This window comes from Python bivittatus, unplaced genomic scaffold, assembly GCF_059951505.1.
Source record: "Python bivittatus isolate LINGU-HERP-01145 unplaced genomic scaffold, Pbiv_v1 ctg000340_np1212, whole genome shotgun sequence".
Lineage (NCBI taxonomy): Eukaryota > Metazoa > Chordata > Lepidosauria > Squamata > Pythonidae > Python > Python bivittatus.
The window spans coordinates 14,239,634-14,254,096 of NW_028277056.1; the positions used below are offsets into that span (position 1 = coordinate 14,239,634).

The 14,463-nt window shown below is 38.3% G+C and overlaps 1 protein-coding gene across 1 annotated transcript in view; it reads left to right on the plus strand.

Annotated features, from left to right (window-relative positions):
• CNTN5 (contactin 5) overlaps positions 1 to 14,463 on the plus strand; it is a 723,666-nt gene that overhangs the window by 291,077 nt on the left and 418,126 nt on the right. Inside the window, exon 3 of the mRNA XM_088140604.1 lies at positions 8,756 to 8,867. The gene's annotated coding sequence lies outside the window, so the exon portion shown is untranslated. The remainder of the gene's footprint in view (positions 1 to 8,755; positions 8,868 to 14,463) is intronic.

Sequence of the window (14,463 nt, forward strand, 5' to 3'; positions counted from 1 at the left end):
TGCATTCATAAATAAAACAATAGTAAAATAGACAATATACCAAGTGAAGGTAAATAATAACAACCAAAATAAAGAGTAATCAAGCCCATGGTTACTTCAAAGGGGGATGTCATAGGTCTCATGTTATTTAATATCTACATGAAATGAGTGAAAGGGGACATCCATCAGTTCAGGATGAGTTATCAGTATGCTAGTGATCCTCAGTCTTTAAATGTCAACCCAGGCTGCACCAGAAATGCCGTAGACATCTTGAACAGGTGTCTAGAGGTTCTAAAGGTCTGAACAGGGTTCTCATAATAACAACAATCTCATAATCAACCATAGCAAGTCATAACTTCTGTATATAGACCTAAACACCTTGGCTTCCCCATACTAGCCCCACCTGGGGTAGCATTCCCCTGAAAGAACAGGTCTGTCCCTTGGATTCACAAGAAGAGCATGTGGAAGGCCTGACCAGGAGGGCTTTGCTCAGCTTTGGCTTATGGACAAAATGGGCTTGAGTCACCCATTTTGCCAAGTCATTTAGAGAAGGTCTACTCAAAGTTTGGCCTCCATGTATACAGTATGCAGGCTAAAAGACAGGCCTTCTCAGTGGTGGTCCCTACTTTTTAGACTTTGCTGCTGGGGATTTGTTTGTATGCTGATATTGTATACCACCCAAAGTGAGGTGGGCTGGTATAAAAATCTTGTAAATAAATAAATACCCCTGAGAGACTTTTAAGACAGCAGTCCTATAACTGCACTTCATCAACTTAATGTGCATTTATCAAAAGTAAACCAAAAAATGAATATTTGTTGCTGCTTTTTTGACACAATCAAACCTAAGCTTTTCAGACACATTAAGAGAGTGAATGAAAAAGAGATATTTGTCTCTGTAGAACAAGGCAATCTGTCATCTTCATGTGACCAATCTGGGCTATCTTATTTTCACTCTCATTTGATTTCCTGTCTGTTCGATATATAGGGTTTTTCCCCCTCCTATATGATAATTGTTGAAGTCTAAACAGAGCAAAGGCAATCAATCTTGTAACTGAAAATAATTGAGAAAAATGGCCTTCAGAAGAAGAAAGCATGTTTTGGACTATATGTGGAGGTGGCTTCCTCCAGATTCATAGATCATTTCTGAAAAACCATTAAACAGTGAAAGCATTTCATGCATGATTCTGGATGTAGTCCAACCCCCTTTATATCAAACCATGGGTAACAGGATTTCCTTAGTGGCAAGAGATTCTCAGAGCAGGAATGTAGAGAATGTAAACAGCAAGCAAGAGGCAAGTAAGGGAAAAGTTTCACTGCCTTGGGGAAATATGGGGAAAGAGAATGCTATACTTGCTACTAAGAGAATAGGAAGTGATATTGATTCTATATCATCTCAGGCCCACTCAGAAACAGTCAACTGTTTGAAATAGCAACCATTCCAGAAGTGCAATAAAGATTTAGTTCTAGTCTCTGGAGAGCTTCTGCCAAGGTTGTGCCTGTTTTGGGAAGCCTGACAATATTCTGACCTCATGAGCATATACACCTGAACTCTGGAAACACTTTGTTGAGACAGCATTAGCTCACATCATCCCAGTGTTTTCTTACAGTTCAAAGTAGGTTCATTGTTATGGCAAGTTCAAGCTAAGTCACTCAGTACATATAGAGTAGAAATGCAGATGAAGATTCCAGGTGCAATTCAGAGAGTATGCTAGTTGCAGAGAGAAGGATATGATAATGAAATAATCAGTAGAATGCAAGAAATATAGAATGATAAGGTAAAAAGATGTCTCATCTTGATAATGAAGGGACACAATACAGTGGTACCTCGGTTCACGAACTTAATTCGTTCTGCGACGCTGGTCGCGACCCGAATTGGTCGCGACCCGAATAAAATTTTCCCATAAGGTTCAATGTAATTACATCTGAACCATACGTATTTTTTTTTAAAACCACAAAAATATGATACAAAGTACAGTATGAAGAGAGAGAACGCTAACCTTGCTCGACGCGAATTCTGGCGTGGAGGACAGGAAGGCAGGTGGGGAGGCGGTTATTGCTTGGAGGGAGAGCCCCCCTCCCTACAGGAAGCCACGACCACGTGTCACGGCAGGGGAAATGGCCGCGGATCCTGTTCGTCACCCGATCTGGCGTTCGCGAACGGAAGCAAGATTTTGCGAACGGTGCTGTTCGTGACCTGAATTGGTCGTGAACAGAAGCATTTGTGACCTGAGGTACCACTGTATATGGAAATCTCTTTGGATCAGGTGGCATGACGGCTTGGCTCAAGAACTGAGATTTTTTAGCAGTTAAGTGACTGTCATATGGCTCAGTCAGAGCCGTGGTGGGCAATCTGTGTTAGACAGAATAGAGTAAAGGATCTGAGTGATATGCACATTAAGAGGCAGTGGGGACAGAATGCACAGTGTAGGGAGCCCATCCTGATTTATCCTGATTCTGGACTCTGTGAATCAGAAAAAACAGTTGTCCAATTATGTAGCATAATAACTAAATAAAAATATATATGAACACAACTGTTCTGTTTTTCAGAATGTTAGAATGTTACTAATAGAAAAAGATGCCCAGTTTCATAAATATCAGTGCAGAGGTTTTAAGCTACATGCCTTTAAAATCTATGTTTTCTTAAACCATAACTTTTGTAGTACTTCACCAAAACAGGATGAAATTTACAGGACATCTAGAGTATTAAGCAATGAAATATATCACATTTCATAAAAATCAATGGGAGGCTTTTCAAACATGATTCCTTTCCGCTCTGATTTTATATTTTTAAAAGTACCTATATTTCTTTTGTTTGATTTGAAATAGAATATTATTAACTTTGCAACAAAAAAGAAATGTGTGATGGGGGGGGGGTTGCAACCTGTGGCACATTTCAAATGAAGAAAAGGGCTGATGATAAGGAATAACAATGCTTCCTTCTAAATGCAGTGGATCCCCAAAATCAGCAAGAGATTGGTGGGTGATGGGGAAGGGAGACACAGAAAAGAGCAAATGTTTTAACTTTCCCCCTATAAAGGGGGATAAGATTGGGATAACTGATTTAATCTGATTGCAAGAGTCTGTCTGATTTGAACATAATCTGATATTCTACCGTCCCTCACCAGCATATCAAGATATTTTACGAGAACAAGCACCAAAGGAATGGGGATGGGGTTGGGGGTGAGGAGTGGCATAGCAGAGCTTCTAAATTATAATTCTGTGCACCATATCTGGGTTGTCAAATTCCAAGTAACCAATAGGAATCAAGCCTTATATTTTGATTTCGCTTATTCTTGGAAATGTGGCTTGTAAATATAGAACAGTTTGGGGATGTACAGTTATTTCTCATAAAAAAATACTTTGTAGAAAACTTGCTTATATAAAATAAGTGTTGCTATTGGAAACGACTGGATCACATTCAGAGCAAGAATTTCATATGGAGCATAGCAATGGGCCAATTACTTTTCCAGTGCAGCCTCACAAGCATACAGAGTGTTAGTTTTACTTACAGAAGTTTAATTAACTCAAGCCCCACCCAGAATGAATGTGCTATAATGGAATCACAAAATTCACCATACTGGAACTACAAATTCAGCCTAGGAACAGATACAGTTTTCCCAAATGACACATACATAAAACAAGCTATATTTGTTAGCACACTGAACTAATGTACTATAGCACCCTTCAAGCTTTGCACATTACAATTGTTATTTTAAAACTACCAACAGCCACATATCCTACCAGTGTAACACTCAAGTTAACCAACTTACTTTACACTTTACTTGCTGAAAGGAATTCAAACTCATTATCACTTCCCAGGAGACATTAGCATAAAAGGAAAAAAATGTTACTGTCAGTTTCAATTGGAGAATATTACTGCTGTCTGGGAAAATCAGCACACCATTCCTTTTCTGCTTTTTTATACATAGTAGTTGTTTGTTAGAAGTTAACAAAGAGCGTATAAATACAAGAGGACTGGTAATGGAAAGGCTCTGCTTATAGATATAGGATTTTAGAAACACAAAAGTTAAATATATCTTCTGACATAGCCTTGAATTTCAACAAAACGGCCTCTTTTGAATGCTTGAGAAAACTTTACAAAGTTTTTGCCAATTAAATATCTATTTATTGAATATTATTCATGGCATTTAGACAATAACATCTTGTACAATTTGGATTCTTGAGCAAAATATAATACTTGCTTCTCCTGTCCTGGTGGACCTTCTCCTGAATCCTACCTGTACTGAAGTGACGGATTGCAGAACCCTATGCCTTATATTTCAGAGATAAAGAATCTGGTAATGTCAGCATTGTTCTGGATTTGGAGGCTCTGGAGACTATATCTGTTTAAAAAAGATAAGAGGTGGCAACAGATTCTGTTGTAGAGGAGAATGAAGAAAAATGTTGTTAGTAACTGGCAATCTGTAGTCTCAGCAGAAGTGGGAAAGGTTTTAATCATGAAAGGTGCTTCAGACAGGACTGGAGTTGAAAATTACAATCTTGTTCATGTGCAGGAAGGGCTTGCAAATTTGGGTTGAGAATTGGGCAGGAGATAATGAAAACATCCATAACTGCAATTTGTAGGCTGATTGTAGGCCCAGTCAGGGCTGGGGGGTGACCATGGAAGGTTTGACATTTTCTTCTTGGGACTGGGAAATCTGCTCATTATATGGCCTGTCATATTGCTTATTAACTCTCTTCGATTTTAAAAGAAGCGTGTCAGTGGAGGAAGAAATGAAACTACAATTCTCTCTTGGCAGTGTGCTGAATACCATTCTAAATTACGGATGGCCACCTTCTATAGGTGCTCTTATTTTCAGGACTCCTCTAAAGTAGATGGGACCCTCTGACCTTTGAAATGGGTTTACTAACCTTGGAGCAACCAGCACGATGTGAAAGTTTGGAAAGGAGTAAGAAGTAAGTAAGGCAGAGTAATTAACAGAAAACAAACAAAATGTTGGAGTTGAGCCACCCATTATTTTAGCTTCTAAGCCAGCTTGTGTGGTTTGTGTAGGACTTAAAGGTAATTCTGGAAATCCAATTTATGCCTGAAATTAGTGCTGTACAGCAATGTTTTTTTCAATCTCAGCATCTTTAAGCTGTGTGAATTTCAACTCCCAGAATTCCCCAGCCAGCAAGCTAGTTTCCCATTCAATTTAAATATAAAAACTTAAGGAAGAAGAGGGAGAGTGAAAGAGAGTTGGTTAGATGCCAAGGAACATGCTGGTATGCACATAATATAGGCACCATATTTTTTCCTTTATTTAGTTAAACAGAATTCATAGAAAGGGGGATGGATTGCTTGCTTGTTTTAAATGGCTTGCTATGCTTTGTGCCTACTGCATCAGAAAAAAGGCAAAGATAAGGATGCTGGAAGACCTCTCCCACCAAATTTTACTATGTCATAAAAGGTCACAGATCCTGCTAAGCCAAAAACAAGCAGGCTACACTATGGCTTAGTATAATGTGTGAATGTGGGCCGATACCACAAAAGTGAAAAATGGACTCTGTAAGCATCTTAGAACTGTAGCTATCTCCCTAGAGACCTGATGCTTTCAAGTCAAAATGTGGGTGATAACTTTTAAAGAACTTAGATCTAGGTTACCTTAGAACAGCTGTCTCCCATACATCCTGTCCATTCATTAAGATCTGATAGGAAGACCGTTCTCTATGACCAACTGCTGTGGAGCCACAAATAAAGCAGACAAGATAAAGGCTTTCTCAAGGTCTGCACCTCAATTATAGCATTCCTTGCCTTGGGAAATTAGACTAGCACTCCCTCTGATGGAGTTTTGCTAACTGATTTAGCCATTCTTTTTTTGGAGAGTGTAAAATCTACTTGGTGATAATCTCCCTACTGTATCTTGCCTGCTTTTACTGTATCATTTTTCTATAATTACATTATGTCTCACCTTTCTTCTGTGATATCAAGATGGCTTAAAAGGGAGTTTCATTTCATTTTATCCCCACAGCAATAACTTTGAAGCAAATTGGGCTGAGAATGTGACTTCCCCTGGTCCCAGTCCCACATCTTAACCACTATACCGCACTGGTTCATCTTTGTGATTTTTAAATAAGGTTAACTTGCATTTATTTTAATTGTTGTTTGCTGTCTCACAGGTGCATAAGCATATGTATTAGTAATAAGTTGAAATGCTCTTTGTGAGGAGGTATGAACCAAAAAAGGTGGTAAAGCTTCACACTCTTAATGGAACTCCATTTCATCGATGGACTAACTATGCAGTTTGGGGAAATCTTTCTCTGGTTTCTTAGTGAGAGCTTTTTTTCAGTTACGGCTGGGGAATTCTGGGAGTTGAAGTCCACCCGTCTTAAAATTGCCAAGGTTGAGGAACCCTGAATTAGGGTGGATATGTCAGTGGTGGCCTTTCTTGGAAGCAAATGTATCTGGCAACAACTAGACTTGAGTGCTATTATATAGTTCATGTGGGGCTGCCATTGTACTGTCTAGCCTGGCACAGAACACAACAGCTTGGTTGGTCTCTGGAAAAACTCAAAGAGACTCCCATTATACAATATCTACATGCATTGCATTGACAGCCAATTTGTTTCTGGTGAAATCCAAGGGCACATTACTGCCTATATACTGTATGCCTTGGGTCCAGGGTGCTTTTGAGAATACAGTTTTCTATGAATTTCTATCTTCCTACCATTATGAGATATGATGACATCACAAATGTTGTGAAGTCACTGTGTAGGTCGTATGAATTAGATGTGTGTTCTGTAATGATATAGTTACATAATTTATGTGATTATTTTATAACACAACTCATGTGTCTTCCTCTCCCACCTCCCCCCGCAGACATTCTTGTTTTCTCACACTCTTCCTGAGGTCTTCCCTTGAAAAAATTCCTACAGTCGCTGTGGTTTCATTTTGCATTGACTTGGAATAGAATTTTCTCTTTAACTGTCTAAAATTCTTTGGAATTCCATCTGAGTTAAATTTAGGAGCCTATCTTCTTGCCTTGCCTTTAAACAGGTTCTTAAAGATCAACTTTAACACAGAATTTTTATTCATTTTTCACTGTTATTTTTTCCTGTTGTTTCTCATCATTTTTAATAAATCTAGCTGTTTTTCATTCTGGTTTTATCTGTACTACAACCACCAAGAGACTTTTATAATCAGCAGTAGAAATTTAATGGACAAAGTTAAAAAAAGAAAAGGTGGGTTGGTGAGCCACAGTGTTGGCTTCACTTTTTATAATAGATCGATCTGCCAAGATTCCTAAGGATGAGGGCTTTGCTATTATAGTACCAACACAAAAAAGGCAAAAGAGATGTTTTTGGTGGCCGAGGTCTAAATATTTATATTAATGAATACATACATAATAAAATATGAGAGCTATGGACTTTGGCTGTGTTTGGATTCCTGAATCTGTATCCCCTTCTGCATATTTTAAAATAAATGTGACAAGTCTCTGATATAGATCTTTTGAAAGATATCTAACTTGAATAAATACTCCACCTGGGTGAAATACTCCAACTTGTTTCCCACCTCAAAGAAATGGTGCAAATTTAACAAAATTATTCTTAACTCAACCTCTCTATTCTGAGTGAAACGTCAGGCAAGCTGTGTGGTGCTCATCAACAACTGCAAAATGCAACTTCATAGCAAGAGAGTCTAAAAATGAGCTAAAAATAAGCTTTGAAGGGAACAGAAAATAGGATTTCAGCTGTTGGATTATTGTTAAAAATACTGCAGTTTATTCAAGTTAGAGTCTACAATAATTTCATATGGCTCATTTATATTGGTAAGCATGACAAATAGAACTCACATTAATCATACTAATAACAGAGTTCCCCATTTTAGTACAGATAATGTTTTCTCAAAAAAGCTGGGCTAATTCACAATTTAGCATCTCCTCCAATCAGATGATATCAGATGTAGTATCTGAATTGTTGTTGTTTTCAGGAAAGAGAGAATGCAATTCTGTAGAATGCAGTAGAGAAATAATTTCATACAGAGGAATGTTTGCTTGTTATCAAGCAACTGTTTATACCCATCAAATCACTGAGCACTGTAGTTTCTGTTATCCCAAACTACATACTTTGAAAGGCAGAAAGTTGACTTTATCAGATGCTAAAATGTTTAGAGATGGAATATGACATTTCAAAGGCAGCAGTGATGCAGGGGGGAGGGAAGCGTATGGTCTTAACAGCTGGCATCCTGATACAGACAATAGAAGAGCTGATTTTTTTTTAAACACATCTGTAGTTCTGCTTTGTCATATATATATGTGTTCACACCTATGTTTGAAAGATATGTCATCCTGGCACTGCGCATTCTAGAAATTCCCAGCCATGTTTCAGATACATCAGGTGTTCCAGCCTCAACACAGCTAAGGAACATCTTGTTGAAAAAAGCTGCAATGTTTTCTGCTGTATGTTCGTTTGGAGCAGGATCATTTTTCCTCAAATCATAATTTTCAACAGATAATAAGTGGGATGTTGTAACTGCTTCAGTGGGCAGATGTTTATCCTAGTTTCATTAACTAGGCACTTCAACTGGATGGGCAAAATTGTACAGTGAATCTGAGAAGGGTCATTCACTCACGGTAACCCTTTGCAAGATGGTTTGTATATGGATATAGACTGTTATGTGTGTGAAATTTTGTTGACGCTTTGATGCCTGTTTGACTTTTTAATCATCCTCAGCTCTGTTCTACTGTCTGTAGGGAAAAAAAAATACATCTAAATGAAAACAGGTAAAAAAAACGAAGAGCTTTTCCTCATGTCAACATGCATTATGCCATTACAGATTCAAGGAATCAGCTGAAGCCAACCTCATCAGAAGAGGAAGAGAAGGAGGTGGATTGCTGAGGCACCACACTGTGGAAGTTCTCTGAGCTGAGTGATTGACCAGGCCTCAGGTTATATCTGGGTTATTGTTGCAGCAAATCCATCAGGCTTATCTCAGGGTCATAAATCCAGTCCAAATTCAATACACACACAAGCATGCCCACCAGAAAAACAGTAACAGAAGAAGATGAGAGGAAAGAAGTAAGAAAAAAGGTTGTGTCAAATGCAGGAAAGGTTTTGCAGCTAGGTGTTCTATAAATGGGAAGTAATGGAGACCTTAAGACCATGGCTGCAGTGACTTTGCTAAGCCATGTTGCTCCCTAATATTAGCAGCCTCTACCCCAACCTATGTATAGTTTTCCATAATCAGGTACAGCTGTTTCTTTGAATAGCTGTCACTTCTATACATCTCCTGCTGTATCATCTTCAATTGCCTGTTTTCAAAGGTTGGGCAGGGGAGGGTACCAGTCTGCTGAGTTCAGGAGAGGATGGGGGAGCTGGTTGCTTGCTTAGAACATGGCTGGACTTGAAAGCACAGAATCTGATTCTTTGAAATGCCTCCTCCTTTCTTCTCTTTTGAGGAGACAGATCCCAACAATGGCCTAGGAATGCAAGGTTCCAAGGTTAGGCTCCTTGAGAATAAGAGATGCAAATTGAGGCTAATCATGAGCCCACTGACACAGGGTAGAGTTTGGCTGTCTAGGGTAGAAATAAGGCTGGGCAGACCTTTGGGTCTGATTTCCAAAAGCTGCTTTGGAATGCGAAGATAGCATCTGTGTGCAACTTCTTAAAGCAACTATAGCTTGTCCTGAGATAGCGTGACTGTGCACTGTCCTGGGAAAAGACTCCACAGTTTTAAGTTGTTGCCAACAGGTGCTACATTTATGTTCCCACATGTTCCAAAGCAGATACTAAATTTGTGTTCCCACATGCTCCAAAGGAGATGTAATCTAAAGCACGCCCAGCTCTAACAGCCAAGCATCTCATGGGACAACCATTGGAAACAATGTTCACTTTGTATTTGAAAACCCAGATTATGTTTGGAAATCTGAAGTTCCCTCAAACTATCTGAATTCCTTGACTCTTGCTTGCCTAGTCAGGCGACTGTAATCTCACCTGCCCTCTTCAAGCCTGATAAATACCTACTAGCTATTGCAGTTCTAGCTTTGAGTTGCTCTGTTTGCTTCTTCTGCAACACTGGATTGATTTTCATGCTATTTGGATTGCAAAACTCCACCTTTGTGACATCCTGGAATAGAACAATCATTTGACTCTTGTCATTGCTAGGGCATGTCCCAGGTTCAAAAATCCACAACCAACGTCTTTATGAAGAATCTGATGGAGCTGGATTTTGAAATAAAAGAATTTGTTTGGAGAAAAAATTTACTCACGACCTTCTGAACTCAGCCAGAAAGAGGAGCTGACACACCTTACGTTACTGTCGTTTAGAACTGCCCACGTCTTTGTACGCTTAACATCATTTCTGTAGTTTCATAAATTATCTCAGCTTTGGTCTTCTGATACCTTTCAAAGCTTCGTAGAGTTTTCAGTTTATATATGTATTCCACAACATATTTATAGCTATAAAGATTACATTTCTGTGACCTGAAGCCAGCTAATATTGATTAATATGTTTTTTCAGAGTGGGATTTTTAGTTACTGAATTTGTCAGAGGAAGGGAGCCAAACTGGAGAAATAATTATATTTCCACATATATTTCTGCATGCATGTGTCCTATCATATAATGAGCTATCATTTTCATTCATTCACAGTTCTTGTCCTAAAGATGCTCTAAAGCTATCAAATAGATGTACACATTTTAAGAATCTATTCAGAGAGAGAAAAAACAAGTACACATGAAAACATTTCCATCAGGGAAAAATTGAAGCTGTCATGGGTAGAGGGAGAAAACCAATATCAATTTAATTCACAAAGTTGCTTTTTCATTATAAATATATTTTAAGAGAGGGGAAAGTTAGCTGACCTTGTACACATTCCTGATTCAAAAATATTTACAATTTCTATTAAAAGAACCCAAAGGGCATACTGTAAGCTAGCAGTCAAAAGCTGTCTGAAAATAATCAGAATTGCCTCTGAAAAGGAAGGAACAATAACTGTAGTCCTTAATTTTGCTCCAGCTTGATCTGCATGGAGGAGGAAAAAAAATCAATTGAAACAATATTGGTAGCATTCCTTTGTTCCAAAATTATGCTTACACAATAATCAAGCTGTTTTGCATTGACCTTGACTCTGAAGGTTCGATTATATATATTTAAATGTTTGCATTCATGGTGATATGTTTCACCCTATTACCCCCGTGTTTGATATTACTCTGTCTCAATAGAAGAGAATATGTGTAGCTCAGGGCTGAACTGTGGAGTCCTTGGGGTTCTCTGAGCTTGGTTGTTTTCTTGCAAATGTTTCGTTACCCGGCTAGGTAAGATCTTCAGTGCTAGAATGGGATGGGGTTTGCTCTCTGTTTATATACGGTGGCACATAGAGATAAACAACATCTACACAGTATTCAAAAGAGACAATAAAAAGGAAAACAAAAGACCAGAACATCTCCTCACCAGCAATCATCACCCAGATAAGCAGAGATTAACGCCAAGATTATCACCAGACATACAATCAAGCAGTAAACAATACCCTAATCAAGGAACTACCAGAGGGAAAAACAAAAGAAAACAAACCCCCCCCCCTCCAAAACTGGCAGGGTGTGCCACTGTATATAAACAGAGAACAAACCCCATTCCATTCTAGCACTGAAGATCTTACCTAGCCAGGTAACGAAACATTTGCAAGAAAACAGCCAAGCTCAGAGAACCCCAAGGACTCCACATTACTCTGTCTTTAATATACCCATTCCTCAGATGCTTATGAGGCCTGTCTGGATCATGGTAGAGAGGCACAGTCCTGTTTTATGGCTACTTGACTATAATTCACTCTAGAAGCATGGCATAGGAAGTTGAACCCTAAGGAAAAGCCAAGGGAAGCAGGGTAAAATGTCCAGGACTGACAACAACTTTCTCATAGCATAGTCTGTAGCTTGTAGCCAAATCACTCTCAGAGATCTGTGGCAGCAGTTTAGTCCAAAGGGGTAGTTGAGAAGAGACAGTTATGAGTTGCTCCAAGGTTCATGGCTCAGGATACACAAGAAAGATCCACAAGCTGTTCAGAAAATAATTGCTTTTGCACATAAGGCTAAGAGTGGCTGAAGGGTAGGCATAAATCTGCAAAACAATATTTTCCCCAGATGATGCCATGGCACTTCACCATTAAATGCAAGGCACCACAGTGCTTCAAAAGGGCACTCTGAAGTGCTCCTTCAAAGTTTTGTACAGTCCTTTTACTTGCTATGCCGGCAAAGTGGCAGCACCTAACCAATCTGGAATGATCTGAAAAAGCTAAGCATGGTCAGATCTACATAAGACAATAATCACCAGAACTTTCATGGCTGTAGGTTAGAAGAACTCTGAAGAAGCCAATGGCAAACCACTTCCATAATGTTGCCACAAACCATTACATGAACTCAACAGAAGTCAAGCTCAACTCAAATAGATTTTATTTTACACTACTTAAGGAGTCTTGACTTTTTATGACTTACTGTGACTCTCGTCATACATATAATTTTTATTGATTTTTAAAACATGAATAAAAGTAACAGGAAAAAATATAAAACATAAAGGTAAGAAAAAATGAAAGGAAAAGTGCAGGAAAGGAAAAAAAGAAAAAAATATTAGAAAAAAGAAATGGCTTCTGATCTTCTTTACAGCAGTTACAAACAAGCTTATTTTCTTCACTCCCCCTTTAAAATTTCATATTTTCCTCTCCCCATATAACAATCATTCAATGTTAATTCCCCATTTGAATTAACAAAAGCAAAAATCACCCAAGCCAGCAAAAAGTCCACCAAAGGTTTTCAATCTTTTATGAAAATACTTATTATTATTATTGATCAAACAAGTCTATTTTGTATTCTTTCCTTGTAGGCAATCTTCTACTAGATATTTATTTGGGCAAAATTAACTTGGTGTTGAAGTATTGTTGTATCACTTGATCTCTTGTCATCTTCCTAACACAGTGCACAGGTATATCTCAAATCTTAAAACATTTTTTATCTTTACATATTTTGTGTTAATTTTGCACACTCTGTCCATTTCTGTAGCCTCATCTTCTTTTCCCATTCCATAAACTCTGTTAAAACTTCAACAGCTCTCTCCTTAATGCCCTCCCCAGGTTGTCCCCAAATTACTCTCAGCCTCAAACAAATTTCTTCCTCTCTTAATTCCAGTAATGCCACATCCAGATCTTCATTCATTTCTCTGCCTGTTACTTCCATCTTATTTTCTGGAATCTCAATTTTTTCCTCAATTTGTTTAACTCCTCCAATAATTTGTACTGCAGTTTCTTCCTATTTTTTATTCAATTTCTCTTCCATGCTGGCAAATCTTTCAGCCAGTAAAATTGCCACTGATTTTATAATATCTGTCCCCCATTCCTCAAACATTTGTAACATCCCTGGTGTAATGCCTTTTCCTAGTAATTGCTGTGTTAGTGATCCTTCTTTTGCTGCTTCCCTGATAATAGCCATCTCCTTCTCACTTTTTTTTTTAATTTGTCCAACAATGGAAAGCAACAGCCAAAAGAAGGCCCTTCTTTCCTTCCCCCCCCCCCTTCACTATATTTTTAACTCATTAGTTCCATTCAACATATTCTACAGTCTATGCACTTTAATGACAGTCCCTTAACTTTTTGTTTAGAAAAATCCACCAGTCATTTCTCTTGGAGAATCCAAACAATCCTCTTTCCCATGAAGGTCTGTACTATTTATTTCTTTAATTTGTTTAATTAATTTGAAAATGCTTTAAAATAAGCAAAATCCAAATTCATCCAAACCCTTTATCCATTTTAAACTTTTATAATCCAAACTCTTAGCAAGCTATTTGCTGTGGATTATTTTTAAATCCTTGTACTTAGTTCTTTCTGTTTCCCTTTATTCATGCCCTGGGTCATAGGAACGCTCGCCAAGAAGTTCTGATTATTCTGCTGCTCTGAAGATCTCTGTAGCTTTTAGATAATTATAATGCAAATGTGTTTTAGAAAATGAAGGTAGGTCAGACCCAGTGTCCATTACAGGCTCCGCTGTAATGTCCTTGGCTTCTAGTGCTCTTACTCATGAGTTTTCAGCAGCATCTCTGCAGGCTTCCTCACGAGGAGCTGCCTTCCATAGCACATGTGGGCAATCTGTAGATAAGGAGAAGCTGAAGAGATCACTCATGATCACCAAGCTCCACCAGTCTGGGCTTATCTCCCAGTCACTGTTCTCCACCTCAGCATTGTTCCTGCTCTTTGGAGACATGTCAATCCTCCATTTTCTCCACCCGGAAGCTCACTGTGACTCTCATCATGACAAATGACAACTTACAGATTCAGGCTTTGTAAATGCTCCTGGATAAACTTTATCTTCATACTTATTAGAAGCAAGCAAATAATTTTAAGGAAAAGATATGGGCTATTTCTGCTGTAGGGAAAGATGTATCCACAGTGCATTAAAGGAAGTTGCATATTGAAATAAATGTTCATTTCTTGTTTTTATGTTATTTTAAAATTTAGAAAGTGATTGGAAAATTTCCTTGAACAGATTTAGGATTGATTATATGTAAG